The sequence below is a fragment of the Spermophilus citellus genome (assembly GCF_964194105.1).
Source record: "Spermophilus citellus genome assembly, contig: SCAFFOLD_180, whole genome shotgun sequence".
Classification (NCBI taxonomy): Eukaryota; Metazoa; Chordata; class Mammalia; order Rodentia; family Sciuridae; genus Spermophilus; species Spermophilus citellus.
In genome coordinates, this window is record NW_027672918.1 from 664,308 (window position 1) to 683,977 (window position 19,670).

Below are 19,670 nucleotides of genomic sequence, written 5' to 3' on the forward strand. Positions count from 1 at the left end.
CTGGTCCTATGATTTGAGTTTTCTGCCTCTTTTTTTGGTCAGTGTAGCTAAAGGGTTTATTTTATTTTATTTTATTTCAAAGTAGTTCCTGATTTATCTTTTTCTTCTTTGTGTTTTTGTTTGTTTATTTGTTTATTTTTCTTTTTGTGGTATTGGATTGGCCTAGGTTACTTTACCACTGAACTATTTTCCATATCATTTTTTTTAGTTGTATAGTACTTTTATTGTATTTATTTTTATGTGGTGCTGAGAATCGAACCCAGTGCCTTGCACATGCTAGGTGAGCGCTCTACTGCTGAGCCACAACCCTAGCCCCTTTCCAACCCTTTTTATTTTGAGACAGGCCCTAACTTGCAGCGGCTGTCCTTAAATTTAGAGTCCTCCTGACTCAGCCTCTCAAGTTTCCAGGATTACTAACATATGTTATAGCACCTAGCACGATTTTTCTTTTGATGTTTGTTTTTAGCCCATTGTTTATTTAGCAATATGTTGTTTACTTTTCACATATTTTTTAGAATCTCTATTATTTTTCCTGCTAATGATTTCTAATTTCATTCTGTTTTGGTTGAAGAACTTATTTTGTGTATGTTTATCTTTTAAATTTGATTGAGATTTATTTTATGGTCTAATATGCAGTTCGTCCTAAAAATGTTTTGCATGTACTTGGGAAAATTATATTCTGTTTCTGTTAGATGAAATGTTCTATAAATGTTTGTTGGCTCTAAGTTGTTTTAAGTTGTTCAAATTTTGTTTCTTTGTTCACCTCCTGTTTGGTTGTCTATACACTATTGTAAGTAAGATGTTGAGGTTTCCAACTGTTATTATTATGTCTATTTCCCTCTTATTTTGTAGGCATTTAATTTTCATATATTTCGGTGCCATTATTTTTGGTGCTAATTTGTTCATAATTGTTATATCTTTCTGGTATCTTGGCCCTTGGCAAAATATTCTCTTAGATTGTTGATGGAAGTATAAACAGGCACATTTCTAGAATACAGTTTTACCCAGATATCCTTTTTCTAGGAATTTATCCCAAGGAAATAATCATTAATTTATTTGCTCATTGAATGTTTATTGAGTACCCATTATATGTCAAAGGGTTTGTGCCACTAGAGACACAACAGGGAAAATATACACTAAAAATTTTTGCTTACCCAGAATTTACATTCTGGTTTGTTAGACAAACTACAACAACAAAAATAAATAAAAATAAAGCAGTGAAATATAAAGTATTTTAGAATAAGTGTTATAGAGGAAAAAATAAAAGTATGAAAGCAAATAAGAAGTGTTAGGGTAGGAGTATGTGTCAGAGATTCCCAAGGCAATTCCCATGTTTGGTGATTTGCCAAAAGTATAATAGTGTTGAGAGTAATTATTACTAAAAAAAAGAGATAAAATAGATTTTTGTTTTATTTCTTTATTTTTTTTGAGTTTTTTTGTGGTTTCTACAATGAATATCTAGAAATAGATAACTGAAATCTCAAACATTTTGCAAATATCAAAAATCAAAATCAAAATTATTTTACAGAATTAGTTATTGACATTTTATAGAGATTTGTGTGTTTTAGTAGCTTTTATACATTATAATGAATGAATTTTACTTAGGAGGATGAATATAAATGAATTTGTTAAAATAGGATTTAATCTTATAGCCTGTTACACCTGGATAAAAATGTAATATAGATTCATTTTTTTTTTAAATTTTGTATTCATTTAGCAAACTGAAGTTCTCTTTTGCTTATCTATAATGAAGAACATTGAGAAGACTATAATTTTTTCATAGTAGAATTTTATTACATAAATGTTATTTTACTTATATTCAGCAGTGAATTTCAAACTGAATTTTGCCTGATCATTTAAAAGTATCGTATTTTATATTAAATATATCTTTCAAAATCATTTTGAAATGTTTCATGGTGAATTTCATTACATTTCACTTTCATTTCATAAATTGTCAATGCAAGAATTTAGAGTAACGTAGAATTTTAGAATTAAATGTAGGAAAATATATTTTAGGAAAACAGTTAAAGGACGGGAAGAAACCAGAACCATGCAAACCTATCCTCAAGGTGGAGTTCAAAACGACGAGATCTGGGTAAGATTTTACTTCATTACTAATATTCATTGTATCACTTAAATACCATAAAAGTCTATTTTGTCATTATTTTCAAAAGCTTTTTTGGAAGGGTCTAGCCCTGTCTTAGATTTTTATACCTTCTTTATTTAATAAAATAATTAAAATTAATGACTTTAGGGTAATATTCTTGTGTTCTATTTTTAGTAGTCTTACCATGTATCTTAGAAAATTTGAATTACTTTTCTTGTCCAATGTCATATATTCTCTTACATTATTCTTTGGAATAGTATTGTTTATTTGCCAGTAAAAATTGTGAAATAAGCAATGTGTAAAAAATACTCAAAAGTTAACCTAGCTGTATTGTGTTAATTATGAAAGTTGTATAGTCTTCAGAAATTAAATCTAATAAGAATATTTGACAGTTATGAAAATAAAGAGTTCAATATTAAAGGAAGTTTATCAGTTATATTTGTTGACACTACATGAATTTGATATGAGAAGTAGGTGATTTTTACAATTTAAATACACAGAAATCTGTATCAAATATTATATTTAAAAATATAAAGGAAAAAATCTTCTAAAATCTATAGAATTCTATATCTTTAACTCCCAGAGGAATACTTTCATTTATGTTCTAGTGTGGTTTTATTTACTCTATCTGTATAAGAGTAAATTTATTTATTTAGACATCATCTGAAAAATCAAGATTAAATTCAAACCGATACAGTGAATTATACTTTGCTTTTTTGACAGATCTCCAAAAATGCATTTTTGACACATTCTGTCCGTATATTCCAATTGACTAATTATAATTCATTTTAAAAAATTGTTAAAGACTGCCTGTTATCTGCTTTGTCCATGAGAATATTCTCTAGCTCTATAACCCTAACACCCAACCCTAACCCAAACCCTAACCCTAAATCTTAAACCTTAACCCTAACCCCTAACCCTAACCCCTAAACCCTATCCCCTAAACTCTAACCCTAAACCCTAACCCTAACCCTAACCCCTAACCCTAAACCCTAAACCCGACTTCTGACTCCTGACCCTAACCCCTAACACTAAACCTAACAATAACCCTAACCCTAAAACCCTAACCCTAACCCTAAAACCCTCACCCTCACCTGAACCCTCACCCCTCAACCCTAACCCCACAACCTACACCCTCAACCTAAACCCTAAAGCTAAACCTAACCCTAACCCCAAACCCCAAAGCCTCACCCTCACCCCTCACCCTAACCCCAACCCACCTAAGCCTTAGCCCTAGCCCCAGCCCCTAACCCTAACCCCTAACCCTAGGCCTAGCCCCTAACCCATAACCCCTAACCCTAACCTTAACCCTGACCCTAACCACCCCAACCCTAACACCAATCCTACCCCTACCGCTAACCCTAAACCCTAACCCTAACAACCCTAACCCTAAACCCAATCCTACCCCTAACCCTACCCCTACCGCTAACCCTAAACCCTAACCCTAACAACCCTAACCCTAACAACCCTAACCCTAACCTTAACACTAACCCAAACCCCTAACCCTAAACCCTAACCCCACCCCTCACCCTCACCCTAAACGTAACCCTAACCAACCCTAACCCTAAGCCCTAACCCTAACCACCCTAACCCCCTAATCCTAACCCCCTAACCCCAACCCTAACCCCTAACCCTAACACTAACCCTAAACCCGACCCCTGACCCTAACCCTAACCCTAACAATAATCCTAACCCTAAAACCCTAACCCAAACCCAAAAACCCTCACCCCTCAACCCAAAACCCTAACCCCTACACCTTCACCCTAAACCCTAAACCTAACCCCAAACCCCAAACCCTCGCCCCTCACTCCTCACCCTAAACCCTAAACCCAACCCCAACCCTAAGCCCTAGCCCTAGCTCCAGTCCCTAACCCCTAACCCTAGCCCTAACCCCAACCCCAACCCTAACCCTAGCCCCAACCCCTAACCCTAACCCCTAAACCCTAACCCTAAACCCTAACCCTAACAACCCTAACCCAACCCCAACCCTAAACCCTAACCCCACCCCTCACCCTAACCCTAACCAACCCTAACCAACCCTAACCCTAACCAACCCTAACCCTAACCCCAACCCCTAACCCTAACCCCCAACCCTAACCCTAACCCTAACCTTAACCCTAACCTTAACCTTAACCCTAACCCTAAACCCTCACCCCCACCCTCACCCCTAACCCTAACCCTCTAACCCTAACCAACCCTAAACCCTAACCCTAACCCCCTAAACCTAACCCCTAACCCTAACCCTAACAATTTTCTCCATTAAATTTCCTCCTGATCAATAAAGATAATTAGAAATGCAATCTCGAATAGGCTTAAGACAAAAATAAAACCAATACAATTTTATGAAAAGTCTACTTACTTCTACATAACTCTTCACAAAAGGGTCCCAAACTCCAGGAGTTTTAATCAATCCACAAATATTTACAGATGTCTTTCAGCTGTCACTGAGCATACTTTGGGTTGCTGAACTGTATGCATAATCATTTTCATCTGCCCGAAGATAAAAAAAAATTTAAAGTCATTTGGTGAAGGCCCAGAGTTCAATCCCCAGCATCACAAAAAAACAAAAAAGAGAGAGAAAAGTCGTTTAGTATTGAGAACTTCTGTTAAGACAATAGTAAATTGAGCTATTGTTAAAAGAATAATACATCATGCTCAAGTGGGATCTATTCTAGGAATGCAAGGTTGGCTTAACAACTGAAAAATCTATTAATGTAAATAAAGATATACTGATCTAAACCAAATCAGTAGACCAAAGAACAAAAACTACATGATCATCTTCTGACCATGGACAATCTAGGAACTTTCCACAATCTGATTAAACAGTATCTATGAAAAACCCACAGTAAACATGAAATTTAATAGTGATAGATTGGATGCTTTTTTCCCTAAAATCAAGAACAAGATAAGAGTGTCCCCTCTCACTATTTCTATTCCTTATACTGGAGGTTTTAGCTAGGGCTTTCAGCAAATTATAGAAAAGACATCTAGACTGAAAAGGAAAACTATATTTTCTGTCTAGAAAATTCTAAAATTCCATTAAAAATTTATTAGAATTAATAAATGAATTCATCAATGTTGCCAGGTACAAGATAAATACAAAAAAATGAATTTACAATAAAGAAGCAAACAATGAAATTAGGAAAACAATGCCATTTGTAAAAGCATCAAAAACTAAAAATAAAAGGTGTAAGTTTTATGAAAGAGATGAAAAGTTCCATCTGAAAAGTAATATTGTTGAAACAAATTTCAAAAGACCCAAATAAATATAAAGACACCTCAGATACACAGGTTGGAAGACCACTATTGTTAAACTAGTCTACAGAGTCCTATAATTCCTATCAAAACCACAGGTAATCTTTTTGTATAAATGGACAAGCTAACTATAATTTATATGAAAATCCCAGGGACTGAGAATAGAATAAAAAATTTTTAAAAGAACAAAGTTGGAAGATTCATACCATGACTTTACAAATTCATTACAAAGCTACAGTAAGCAAGACAGTATGATATAGGTGTAAGGAGGAAAATACATAGATCAATGACAGAAAATTGAGTGTAGAGAAACAACACCTTCATGTTTATGGTATCTGATTTTCAAGAAGGGTACCAAGACAATTCAGTAAGAAAATACTTGTTTTCAACAACTATGTTGGCACAACTGGACATTCACATGCATAATAATTTAGTTAGATTGTTTCCTAACTCATATCACACACAAGAGTTAACTCAAAATAGATTAAAGACCTAAATGCTACAGTTAAAATTATAAAACTCTTGTAAGTGAAAATCTTTGTGTCCTTGAAGTGGGCAATGGTTTCTTGGATATGTCAACAAAACCACAAGCAACAAAAGCAAAAGCACATAATTGGACTTCATCAAAATAAAAAAAAATGTGTGTTTCAAAGGACATCAGCAAGAAAGTAAAAAGGCAACCTACAGAATAGGAGAAAATATCTCCTATTAAGAGACTTCTGTCTAGAACATATAAAGAACTCATGACTCAATAACTAAAAATTAATGGTTTAATCAAAGTATATGCAAAGACATGAATTTCTCCAAAGGCATACAAATGGCTCACAGGCACATAAAAAGAGCTCAACATAATTAGTCCCTATAGAAATGCAAATCAAAATCACAGATACCATGGATTTTAGTACCCTTCCATTGATAATGGTGGTAATTTAAAATAGTGCAGCTATTATGGAAAACAATCTAGTGCTCCTTCCAAAGGTTAAACATAGTTATATAATCCAGAAATCTCACTCTTAGGAACATATTCAAGAAAAATAAAACTGTACATAAATATTCACAGCAATATTATTCAAAAAGTAGAAACCACCCAAATGTCTATCAATTGATAAATGTGGAATGGTTAAATGTGGTATTTCTATACAATGGCATGTTATTCAACAACAAAAAAGAATGAAATACAGTTACTTGCAACCTTAAAATCATTATGCTAAGTGAGCACATATTGTACAGATGGTTCCACTTGCATGAGATTCCCAGAATAAATAAATCTCAAAAGACAGAAAGTAGATTAGTGGTTGCCTAGAAGCTTATGAAGAAATGGAGAGCTTAGGGTTTCTTTCTGGGGTGATGAAAATGTTCCAAATTTAATGGTGGTGATGATTACTAGGCAACTCTATAAATATATTAAAAACTATATGCTTTAAGTGGGTATATTTATGTGGCATATAAACTATATTCTCAATTTTCAATAAAGCTATTATTTTTTTAAAAAATATGAGACCACTATACCCAATAAACTAACAGATATAAAAAAATTCTGAAATTAACGAATGTTAAGGAACATATTGACAAAAGAAAACCCTAATCAGATTACCAGTGGAATATAAATTGGTACTACTTTGGAAACCAGAGTTTAGCATGTTATATATTGCCATGGTTTTTGTTGCCAAAAGACACACTATGATTACTGGCTTGGGCCTCAGTGTGGTACTATGAGAGATGAAAACAGTGGGGGATGGAGCTTTGTGGGAGGTCCTCAGGTCCTCAGGCTAATTCTCATGTAGCCTCCTGTGTTCTGACAAGAGGCTTGTTAGAACAGAAACAGCCTGGCTCCACCCTCCTTTTCCTTGGCACTCATATTCAAGATGTGACCACTTGCTTCTACCTACTGTAGAGCCACCCAATCTTGGACACTGAATCTCCAAAACTATGAACTTAAATAAACCTTTTCTCTTTGTAAAGTTAGCTTCCTAAGGTATTTCATACAGTGACAAAGATGCATATACTTTATGACAATTCTACTCCTAGCAATGCATGCTTATGAAGGGTTAATTTCAAAGCAGCATTAAACTATAATGCACTAAAGGCCATCAATAACAGAAAGAATAATTAGCGCGATAACATACATTTTTTAGCAGTAAAAATAAACTAGAGTTACATTCAACAATACAATTGTCTTAAAAACCAATGTTGAATAAAATATGCAAGGCCCAAAAAAATAAACACAGTAAAAAATTTATATATAGGCAAGAAATTCATATATAAGCAAAACCAATTTTGTTTACCATTTAAAGAAAAGCAAGAGAATGAAAACCCTAAAAGACCTTACAGTGATTTTCGTGATACAGAATGGGATGAAGTATGATCAGGAAAGCATACATATAAAACTTTTACATTAAGGTAACAGCAATGCTGTGTTCCTTAATCAGGATAGTAGTTAGAGGAATGCAACTTTAAACTTATGCATTACAGCACTCATTTATTTCATATGTTTTCTTGTCTACATTATATTTCATAACATTAAGATTTAAATAGCAACAACTAGTAGAAGCACAACATAATACCACAATAAAAACAGATGTTGATATTCTTTTCTAAGTGAACCAATATGGACTCCATATTGCTCCATACAGTGTCTCACCTTCATCTCTTGTAGCCAGAGAACAAAATGTCAGTTGCCTAAAAGTACTGAATCTAGTCATGAGAGTGACAGTCTAAATGTCATATTACAATTGCTTTAGTCAAATATTTGCTCAAGTTTTTTCTAACCATGTGTAATAAAAAAGTAAATAGTGATTGTAAAACTCACCTAATCAATTAATATCAACAAGCCTTTTTCAAAGGAAAATTTATACCAGAAATGATAGCAAGGTTAAAATAGATGAAAAAAGAAAATTATATCAGAAATGATAGCAAAGTCAAAAGAAATAGAAGACAAACATGTGACATCAAAAGATGGCTTAATCTAAATAAGAATATACAGCATAAAATATACCTGAAAAAACTTAGAACAATTAAAAAGCAAGAGATGAAAAGCCAAATGACATAGGCTGAACAGGCAGCTGATATAGAAGGTTTATGAATCAGGTGCCAGGGCAGGTTTCGAAGAATCTTAAAGGACAGAGGGTATGATAGATGAAGAATCTGCAAAAATGTCACAAGATTAACATTAGGGCCTTCCAGAAGAATCTTGGGAGACAAGAAGAGGTAACACAAGGAGGAGGATGGGAACTGAGATTGGCGAAATCTACATGCCTAGGGACAAAAGAAATATTACTTACTACATAAGGATAATAAGAAAATAGTGTTTATCACCTATAAGGTGATAAATACCAGGGCTAAAATTTGGATGAAGGATGTGAAAATAGAAAAGACTTAATTCTAGAGAAGCTATGGAGGAAAACTACACAAGGGAAAGAAAAGTGCAGAGAATCATGTAGCTTCAAAGAATGTATATCTGGGAGTAGGAGAGGATGATATCACCAAAGAAGTTTAAGAGAAGGGGAACTCAGCCTGAGAACTGAGTGCTCAATTTTTGGTATGGCCAGTAAATCAAAAAAATTGCATTATAACCTTTGTACAGAAATTACTTTTTAACTTGCGGTATTCTTTAAACGTTATTCTGGGGAACAATAATATGGAACAAACTAAACTCTACTCTAAACACACAAGATGAAGAGTTTATTACATGTAATAATGGCTGCTAAAGAAAATTTACAACCTTTCTCATAAATTCAAAAACTCTCTCCCAGATCAAACTCCAACCAGCTCCTCTAAGCCTAGTCCCTATTTGGACTATGCCCCAATCCTGGCCTACCTATAAAGACTTTAAGAAACACTAAGATAATTTCTTCTTTTTTAAAAAATATTTTTTAGTTATAGATGGATGCAATATCTTTATTTCATTTTATTTATTTTTATGTGGTGCTGAGGATTGAACCCAGTGTCTCACATGTGTGAGGCAAGTGCTCTGCCACTGAGCCACAACCCCAGCCCCAAGAAACACTAAGATAATTTCTAACGCGAGGCTATATCCCTAGGATAACCTTAGGGCTCCTTAAAGGGTATACTCAAGGCTGCCTAAAGAATTTAGTTTGTTCTAGCCAACACTTCTAAAGATAGGGCTCCTGACTCTCTGTGGGAGAGTATATGCCTCACTTGCATAAACCCAGTTAGTAAATCCAGATAGGTTTCACATGAACAACCCCTTCTTTAGAATTTTTCACTTTTCTTACTCTACTCAAGGCACTGTTATCCCCCCTCCCACTTTTCTATTTAAGAATCTGAATCGCCTCTATACAAACTGCAATGGAGCTTAGCTCTTAACCTACTGAATGTGTTTTCACCACTGAGGTCCAGCTGTTTACCTCTGACCAAAATTTTAAAAATCATTAAAATGGTCATGAATTTAGCAATGAATCATCTCATTTATGACCAAGAAGTTTTATGATATATCAGAAATATCATAAAGGATGGTCAAGAATTTATCTGAATGAAGTCAGTAGATGGATTACTAGATTACTCCTTAAGATCCCTTCTGCTCTTCAGTCTCTTCACCATAAGAAAATAATTTATTCATATTCACTCACCAAGCTTTGACAATTCAGCTTTCTTTTTGGACCACGTATAATACTGCAAAAGCCCTTTGTAGGCCTGAACAAGGTTGATTAATATTTCCTGGGAAGATGATTTTTCACCATATCTCCATGTCTCTGCCTGACTTAGATTTCTGTTTGCATCCTCAAGCATTCCATGATGCATAAGGTACAATGCATGTTGTAAGGAGATCTGCACCAGTAATAAGAAAAAGCCCACTGTCACTGAAGTCATTAAGATAACCATTACTCAAAAAACACAGTAAATATATGATGGACTAAGTCCTTGATTGGATACGAAAGATAAGACACTGTCCCTGTCATCAACAATTTCAACCTAACAAAGAAGAAAGATGAAATGACACTATGTAAATGAAAGCTAAATTATGTAAACTTACAAAGAGAAGACAGTACAATAGTGAAAAAAAACAACAATAAAAAACAGGGGTTTTGAAGACAGTGTCCTGGCTCATATGCCAATTAAATGCTAAATAAATCTGAATAACTAATTTGTCCTTTTGTCTGACCTGTTGTATGAGGCAATTCTTAATCCTTCAGAAGGGTGTTGTTAGGATTAGATGAGATTTAATTTTAATTTAAAAAATTAAATGAGATTTAACTTTTGCATACTACTAATTCCTAGTTTGGGCTACAGTAGACAACCAATAATATAACTATTTTAAATATATTAAATCAGCTCAAAAGAAAACACCTTAACAGGGAGTGTTGGAGAATGATGTCAATTCCAATGGAAAGGAAAGCGCATGCTTCGACTTATCTAAAACATCTAGAATGGGCATATTCATAAAAAACAGAAAAGATATTAGAGACTGTCAGTAGCATGGGGAGGAGGAGAAAATGGGAAACTATTGCTTAATAAATATAAAGATTCTGTTTGGAGTGATGGAAATGTTTTAGAAATAGTGGTGATAGTTTACAACATGGTGAATATAGTTAATACCACAGAACTGTATACTTAAAATGGTTAAGATAGCATGTTCCATTATATACAATCACAATTTAAAATTCCAGAAAACAGGAAAAGTAAAAACAAAACAAAATTTAAAACTAGCTACAAAGTAAATGTTTTAGGCTTTGCATGGCACATGGCTTCTTCATAATTACTCATTTTCATTAAAAAACAGCTATTGACAATATGGAAATGAATGTGTGTGGCTGTATTCCAGTAAAACCTTATGGCCTTGAAAAATAATTAAAAGCAAATTATAAAATTTTATTGAAAAGTGTTCTGTTAGTTAGAGAGAGAGAGAGAGAGAGAGAGAGAGAGAGAGAGAGAGAGAATGAATATATATCTTGGAAATGTCTCAGCCCTTTTGGTAATAATTTTAATAAAACATTAACTTGGAGAGAAGGTTCAATGCAAATAGGAATTAAAATGTTTTTACACATTCAAATTCCCCACTTGTTTCGCTTTTTCCAAAAATACCAACTCAGCACAAATAACTTGGGCAAACAGTAGAAGCACAACTTCAACATCTGATGGACTGGTTTTGGCAGCCAGAGATAAACAAAGAGGAGGTATTTCCCATCAGACAACATGGAAGGTGATCAGAAACTAAGGAATGGCTGCCACAACACTGCTTTCTTTCTTATTTATCCTAGTATCTTACCCTTTCTTCATTATTGTTTACTTTACACTGATACAAACAATTCAGAAAACAATATGAACACTGGAAATATAAGTTCACAAAGTCTATGTTCTTACCTTTACGTAATTCAGGACACCAATATTTTTCATCCGGTCAGCAAAGGTATTGAAAGTCTCCACATTGCTTTTGGGGTGATAAAAGAAAATTTCACTTCCAAGCCTCCAAATAACCTGTCAAAGCAGAAATTATTACCCAATGTAAAGTCCAACCCTGCCTTTACTCTGTTTTTCCTGTAAGTTTTGTTTTTCTGGTTACATATAAAAACAACCTAAAATTCCTTTCCCTAGATATCATAATTGTCTATGTTATCGTACTTTACCCAGTAAAACTAACGTTAGATCTCACATGACAAAATCTTTTCAATACTAGTATTTAAATTCTAGGTAAGTATAACAGTGCCATTATTAGATTAGCAGTCTAAAAGAGGAAGAGGCAGTTAAGATATTATTAAGTATAAAACTTAATTAGTATAGGAAGAATAAGTCAGAAACTAGGTTTTGGTAATATTGGCTTCTTAACTGGTCTCAACCTCATCTTTATTCTCAGCAAAGTGAGTGCAACAGTCTAGTTTCTTAAGATCTTACCAATATTGAGTATATTTATTCCAATATTTACAACACAAATTTAAGAACTATCATTAAATATAAACAAATTTGAATAAAATATATTTTCTCTTCAGATCACCAATCCTGGTGAAAGAACTTGAGAGTTCTTTTTTCATGGAAGCAAATGTCTATTTCTCTTACTCCCATTTAAAGTACTTCAACCATACCAACTTTAAAGTGAACTTCAAAGTCAATTATTTCTAGAAGGCACACATTGGTTGTTTGGTACAATAACTTCATATTCCCAATTTAAAAAAAAAAACAGGGCTGGGGCTACAGTTCAGTGGTAGAGCACTTACCTTCCATGCATGAGGCACAGGGTTCAATCCTCAGCACCACATAAAAAATAAACAAATAAAGGCATTCTATCCATCTGCAACTACAAAAAAAAAAAAAAAGATCACGACTTCATTGTAGAATATCAAAAGTAGCATTGAGGAGCTTAAAGAAACTTATAGAGGGCTGGGGAGTAGCACGGTGGTAAAAGCACTGCCTAGCAAGGCAGGTACTAGGTTTCATCCCCAGCACCACCAAAACAAAAACTTAAAGATTATTCATTATTTATAGTTATCTACAGTTGTTCTTAAACCCAGTCATAAGAATTACCTGGGGCACTTATTAAAAATAAATATTCTAAGCCACCATGCCCGTAATCCCAGCAGCTTGGGATGCTGAGGCAGGAGATCATGAGTTCAAAGCCAGCCTCAGCCATTTGGCAAGGCCCTAAGCAACTTAGTGAGACCTTGTCTCAAAATAAAACATAAAAATGGCTAAGCCAGTGGTTAAAAGCCCCAGGAGTACAGTACCAAAAATAAATATACATACGTACATATGTATGTATATGTATATGTATATGTGTATATGTGTGTGTGTGTGTATATATATATATAGAGAGAGAGCGCGCACACGCGGTAGATAGACAGGGTTTCACTAAATTGCTGAGGTTGGTCTTGAACTTGCAATCCTCACGTCTCAGCCTCGAGCTGCTTGGGATTTCAGCTGTACTCCACAGTGACTGATGGAATCTATATTTTCAACACATGCCCTAGGTAGTTCAAAAGGATTCAAACAAGTATCTGGAAGCCACTCATTTAATTTCTTCATTTTATAAAACAAAATCTGGACAAAAGAGAGGTATATAATGCCTCTCTGTAATGTAAATCATTAGTAATGATTTACAGATATATGTAACTTTAGTCCCTAAATTAAAATTTGTCAATAATTATATTTTCTTTTTACACACATACACACACACATACACACACACACACACACACACACACACACACACACACCAAGTAGCATGTATGTACTATTTGGTATTTTTGGTTTTGGCTCCATTACATTGATGCACTGGTTACTACATTAGTAAAAGCACCTGAAATAGTCAAGTAAAGTTATTTCTAAGTTATCTGTGGAGAAACTGCTTTTTACTCAACAAATTTAGCAGTATATGCCAGGCACCGTTTCAGGCACTGTTTTACCCCTTCCCTCAGAAATGTACATTTGATATGGAGAGACACACAAGAAACAAGAAACATAATTATATTGACAAGTATTACTGGAAAAGCATGAGAAGGACATGGAGTTCAAGAGTGCCAGTATAAAGTAGGAATAAGAAAGCAAGAAATGCAGTTGTAATTTTAAATAATCAAGGTAGACCTCACAGAAGTCACAGAAAAGCGGTCATACAGAAGGGCAGACATGATGGTAGCTGAAAAAAGATCTTTCCAAGTAAAATAAATAAATGAATGAATAAGATAAATATTGAGGCAGAATATGCCTGGCTTATTCTAATAAGAGCAAGGCTAGTAAGACTGGAAAAAAAATACAGGTGAGCAAGTAACAGGAAATGAGATTAAGAAAAGAAAAGGTCAAATGGGAATGGGTGAGCACATCACACAGGAACCCTGATTACAGTGTTTTCAGCAGAGGAGTGAATGAGGTCTTAAGGTTTTAAAAGGTTCACTCTACATCATTAGACATTAGGAAAACAAAAATCATTTTTAAACCACGATAAGATATCACTTTAAAACCAACAGGATGACTAAAATCAAAAAGAGACAACAAGGCACAGGTGTAGAGAAGCTGGAACTCTCAAATATTACTGATGGAAATATAAAATGGTGGAGTCACTTTTGAAAATAGTCCAGTAGTTTCTTGAGAAGTTAAATACAATTACCACATGATCTAAATTTCTACTCTAGGAATATACCCAAGAAAAATCAAAACAAACATCCACATACAAACACTTGTGCATGAATATTTATAGAAGCATTATTCACAATAACCAAAAAGTATAATCAACCCAAATGTCTAACAAACTGATGAATGGATATATAAAATGTGGTGTGTCCATATAAAAGAATATCTGCCAATAAAAAGGAAAAAGCACGAATACTTTTACTACAACATAAATGAACCTTGAAAACATTTTACAAAGTAAAAGTAATCATTCACAAATGACCATTACATTATAAGATTCCATTTATATGAAATGTCCACCATAGAAAATAGTAGATTAGTAGCTTCCAGGGGCTACGAGTCAGTAGAGAAGCAATGAGGAAAGACTGCAAATAGGTACAGGTTTTCTTTTTGTAGAAGATGAAACTATCCTAAATTTAAATTGTGGCTAATGTTCGCACAACTCTGTGAAAATATTTAAAATATTAAATTGTACAAGTCAGTGAATTGTATGGTGTGCTAATGTCTCCATAAAGCTATTTTAAAAAAAGACAAAAAGAACACTCTGGTTGGAGAAAAAAACTTTCAAGTTTTGTTGAACGAGAGTACAAAACAGGTGCACAACCTGTGGAGTAAGTGGGAATTAAAATGATTTCTAATAAAAAAAAAAAAAAGAATTAACACCTTTGTAGATGAAAGGTGTTGAGGGTTCCAGCTTATCTACACCCTTGCCTTATTGTCTCTTTTTGATTTTAGTCATCCTGTTGGTTTTAAAGTGATATCTTATCGTGGTTTAAAAATGATTTTTGTTTTCCTAATGTCTAATGATGTAGAGTGAACCTTTTAAAACCTTAAATCCTCATTCACTCCTCTGCTAAAAAACACTGTAATCAGGGTTCCTGTGTGATGTGCTCACCCATTCCAATTTGATCTTTTCTTTTCTTAACCTCATCTACAAAGGTGTTAATTTTACCCTATACAGAGGGTAAAATAATACAAGGTAAGAAGGAATTATTATTGGAATGAATGAATACTGGGAAATTTGAGAATGCACAACTCAAGACTATTTTTAGTCTTGATATAATTTCTACATCCAACATTACTTTTAGCAGATTTTAGTAAATTCAGTTTGAAATCCCCCTAAAGCTTTGTGAATGGAGCTAGAGGCAAAATCTTTCAGGAATCTGCTGTTTCTTTCAGCAGACTCACACTTTGTTTACCTCTGGTGCAGCCTGCTTTTTGTAGGTGTCTGAATCTTCCAAGGTCTGCAAATAGCTGTACATATACTCTGCAGCTTGCTGCCACTCGTGCTTCAGAAGGGCTTCTTGGATAAAATTTAAACAAGCACTTGTTGTCTGAGCAAAATCTTTCTTCTTTTTCCCTCCAGTCACTGTAAAGATGAAGGATAAGGGTCACCCAGTGACTCCAATTCAACTATTACAAAAACTTAATTTCTGATAAATAGAACAGTAGGTATTACTTGACCCAGTCCATCCCCAAGTATCAAAGTCAACTTCTTTTGAAACAAACTCTTACATACATACTGTTTTTTAGCAAATTTCTAAAAATCTAAATTACATTCTTGGGCTACTACAATCACCAGATCCTTCAAATCTCATTCAATCATCCTTTCATCTTGGCATTAAGCAATTTTTTGAACAAGAGAGTAGAAAACAAGTGCACAACCCATGGAGGAAATGAGGAGAATCTCTCAATAAGATCCCCCAAAGCACAAGCCCTGGTAATTAGAATAGGTAAAAATCACCAGTCACCCTATGCAAGCACAGTCTTTATTATCCACCAATATTCTGAAAATTCCAAATAAACTTGTTTATTTTTACAGTACTAGGGATTGAACCAGGAGTATTCTACCACTGCTGAGCAGTTATAGTCTTTCCTTTTTTCTTTCTTTTTGTTAGACAGGTCTTGCTAATTTACTTGCCTAGGCTGAATCTCAAACTTGCCATCCTCTTGCCTCAGCTCCTAACTATCTGAGAATAGAGGCATGTGCCACCTCACCTAGCTGGGCTTTTATATTTTAAGTACCAATTTCCCAGTAACACAATGATATTAAATGCATACGAAATTAAAACAGCTATAGACATTAGCATTTATATCCCTTAAGTATTAGCAATTCCTTTAAGGATATCTGGACTTAGTTAACAACCTCATTATATAAGTGACTGGTTACTATGCTTTCCTTCCTATACAACTACCAGACCCTCTAGGCTAGCAGTCTTCTAGCTGGGTACCCTTACCCCTGCAAATACAATAGACCAATAGGTCCTCTTAAAGCAAAGATCCTCTTAAAGCAATCAATTTGAAGATTCTACCTCCTTGTATATTGTTTCCCGAAATTAATCTCCTAGAGTGCTATGCCCATAATCAAGGTCTCACAATCAAAATCATTACATATTACCTGAAGGTATTTTCAACACATGATGAAAACTGAATGATTCTAATATTTACTTTTGCAAGTCAAGTGATTCCCAATTCTTTTATCAAAACTGTAGAATGTTCTAATAATTTTAAACAGAACATGTAATTTTCTGTGAGTAACTCATGAGTCGAAGATCTGATACTTGCTTAACTAAACTCCATTCTACTTCCCTATGTGACTAAAGTTTCTCAGAGTTTACATTCATTAAAATATAGAATTAATGCCAGATGTTTTCTCATTCTAAAGTTAACATTCTTAATGATACATGAAGTAACTGGGGTAAGATTAAAAAATTAAAATTTACTTGAATATTTAAAACACATATCTCAACCCACAAGAAATTTTAAAACTTAAAAATTTATAGGACGTTAAAAATAAGTGCAAATACAGACATACTTTTACTGCAAAATGTACTACAAAAACAGGAACAATACAAAATTTCCATTTATAAAAAGTTTTTTCATTGAATGTTTTAAGGTTGGCAATGAAAGGACATTACATCTCTGCTATTTAGATTCTACCAGATCTACTTTTTAAAGTAATTTAATTTAATGTAATTAAAACACCATCATGTGCTGGAAATTTATCTCTTGCAACTGATAAACTTTTTAGAAGGCAAATTTTTAAATTTTTAAATTGTGCAAAGTAGGACACAGTTTACAAAAAAGAAATATGACAGTGGAAAAGGTCAAAGACTATATTGATCTAGGTACATATAAATCACTAATAAGGACATATAAATCACCTTGGGATCTTGAGCCTGGCTACTGGATGTGGTTCTGAAACTAGCAACATTAGAATCACCTAGAAGCTAATTAGAAATGCAGAATACAATGCCCCATCCAGATCTCCAAATCAGAGACTTCATTTAACAACACCTACACTCAAGCTGTTTAATAAGCAACAATCCCTGGCAACTAGCCCAGAAAACTAACAAAACACACTTTCCTTGAAATATTCTTTGTTCATCTAAAAGAATATTATACTCAGGTTAAGTTCCCTTCATCTCAGTGGTTAGAAGTGAATGCTCTAAAATCAGATACACGATTCCTAATAGCAATACTTAAGAGTATAAATTTGAGAAACTCAGTTTCTTCATACTAAAATGCCTAGCACATAAATTTACTGAGGATTAACTGAGATCATCAAATAAAAAGACAGAGTAAATTTTTTTTTTTTTCCAATGGGAGCTAAACTTTAGGATTCTTCATTGAAATAACTCATACCTATTCCAAACTGAGAATATTAGTTACTTTTTATCTTAATCTAAAAATTTCTGGATTGTACAGAAAAACAGCCACCTTTTCATCTGATAAATATCACTTGATCAGCAAGATTCATTGCAGTGATATGTCGGGTGGCAAACTAAACAAGAAAGACAAATGCCAAAGTGAATTTGGAATTAATCCTAGGATCCAAGGAATCCCTGCCAAAGGGGAAAGAAGGCTGGGATAAGAAAGACATTTTGACGCAATAAAGAAAGTGTTGATTCAAATGTATTCCTGGGGTTATACCACCCAACAGGGCAATGTACAAATAACTGATTCTTGTATATATCTTTAAGGAATTTATCCTATAGAAAATTTTGCTTGTATTTACATTAGATAAAAATGAGGGAAAATATTATTTTTTTTGAAAGCTATGTGCTTCTCAAAAGAAGAGACTATATCTTTTTCATGTATAAGTGCCCAATATTTAGACTTATATATTAGATATTAGTGCCCAGAAAGCACTGCTGAAAAAAAATGTGGCTGCAACATAATATAGACTGTATATTAATTCAAAAGAAAAGGATTCCAGAACAAAAAAGAATATTTCTTATGATTCCCTTTCTGCTTATAGTCAGAACAAGAAAACAACTTATATATTCTTAAAAACTAAACCAGCATGGTTCATTTTGTATACATATTGAATCTATTACTTCCTTGTACTAAAGTTAAAATGGTTCTGTTATTTTAATTACCTACAGTTTCTAAATGCTTCTGAAGCCAAGGAAAATACATTCCTGTACCAGTGAGCACAGATGTTTCCACCTGGTCATCCTCTGAAATGGTCTTTGTCAATTCTTCACTGAAATCACTCATACCTATTCCAAACTGAGAATATCAGTTACTTTTGGTATATCTTGATCCACAAGTTTCTGAATTGTACAGAAAAACAGCCAATAATAAATATGACTTGAGCAGCAAGATCCATTCCATTGTAGGTTTTTTAAAATTATATATATATATATATATATATAATATAGTTGTAGATGGACACAATACCTTTATTAATTTATTTATTTTTATGTGATGCTAAGGATTGAACCCAGTGCCTCACACATGCTAAGCAAGCACTCTACCCATTTAACAACTCCAACCTGCAACTTGCAGTTCTTTTAAAGTAAAGAATGAATTTGCCAAGGCCTGTAATCCCAGCAGCCTAGAGAAAGAAACAACAAAATGCAAATAACAAATACAGTACGAATAGTAGTAGCTAATATTTACTGGATCTTTACTACATACCTGGTCTATTATTTAATTTGGGGCTAGGGATGTAAGTCAGTGGTAAAGTGCCTGACTAGTTTGCATGAGGCCCTGGGTTCTATCCCTCCCACACAGCATCACACACACTCACGCTACATACTAATTGTTTTCTTCCACATTATGTTGAAAAAAACTAAGGGAGTGAAATTATGAAACTTGTCCAAGGTCACATACACACACACAAAATGAGGACAAGGAAATTCAGAGAACACAAAACTACTAGGAATGACTAGAACTAGGACAAGAGATAGGTAGGAGGCAATGATATCTCAGGTGGCAAACGAAG

The 19,670-nt window shown here is 33.9% G+C and overlaps 1 pseudogene across 1 annotated transcript; it reads right to left on the bottom strand.

The window, feature by feature from the left end:
- Window positions 1–1,085: 1,085 nt before the first annotated feature.
- Window positions 1,086–18,947, bottom strand: LOC308640364 (TATA box-binding protein-associated factor RNA polymerase I subunit A-like; annotated as a pseudogene). Its single transcript has 6 exons — window positions 18,820–18,947; window positions 15,637–15,806; window positions 11,684–11,797; window positions 9,952–10,150; window positions 4,467–4,597; window positions 1,086–1,109 (listed from the first exon to the last, which is right to left on the bottom strand). The product of its transcript is annotated as a TATA box-binding protein-associated factor RNA polymerase I subunit A-like (transcript).
- Between the last annotated feature and the right edge of the window lie 723 nt (window positions 18,948–19,670).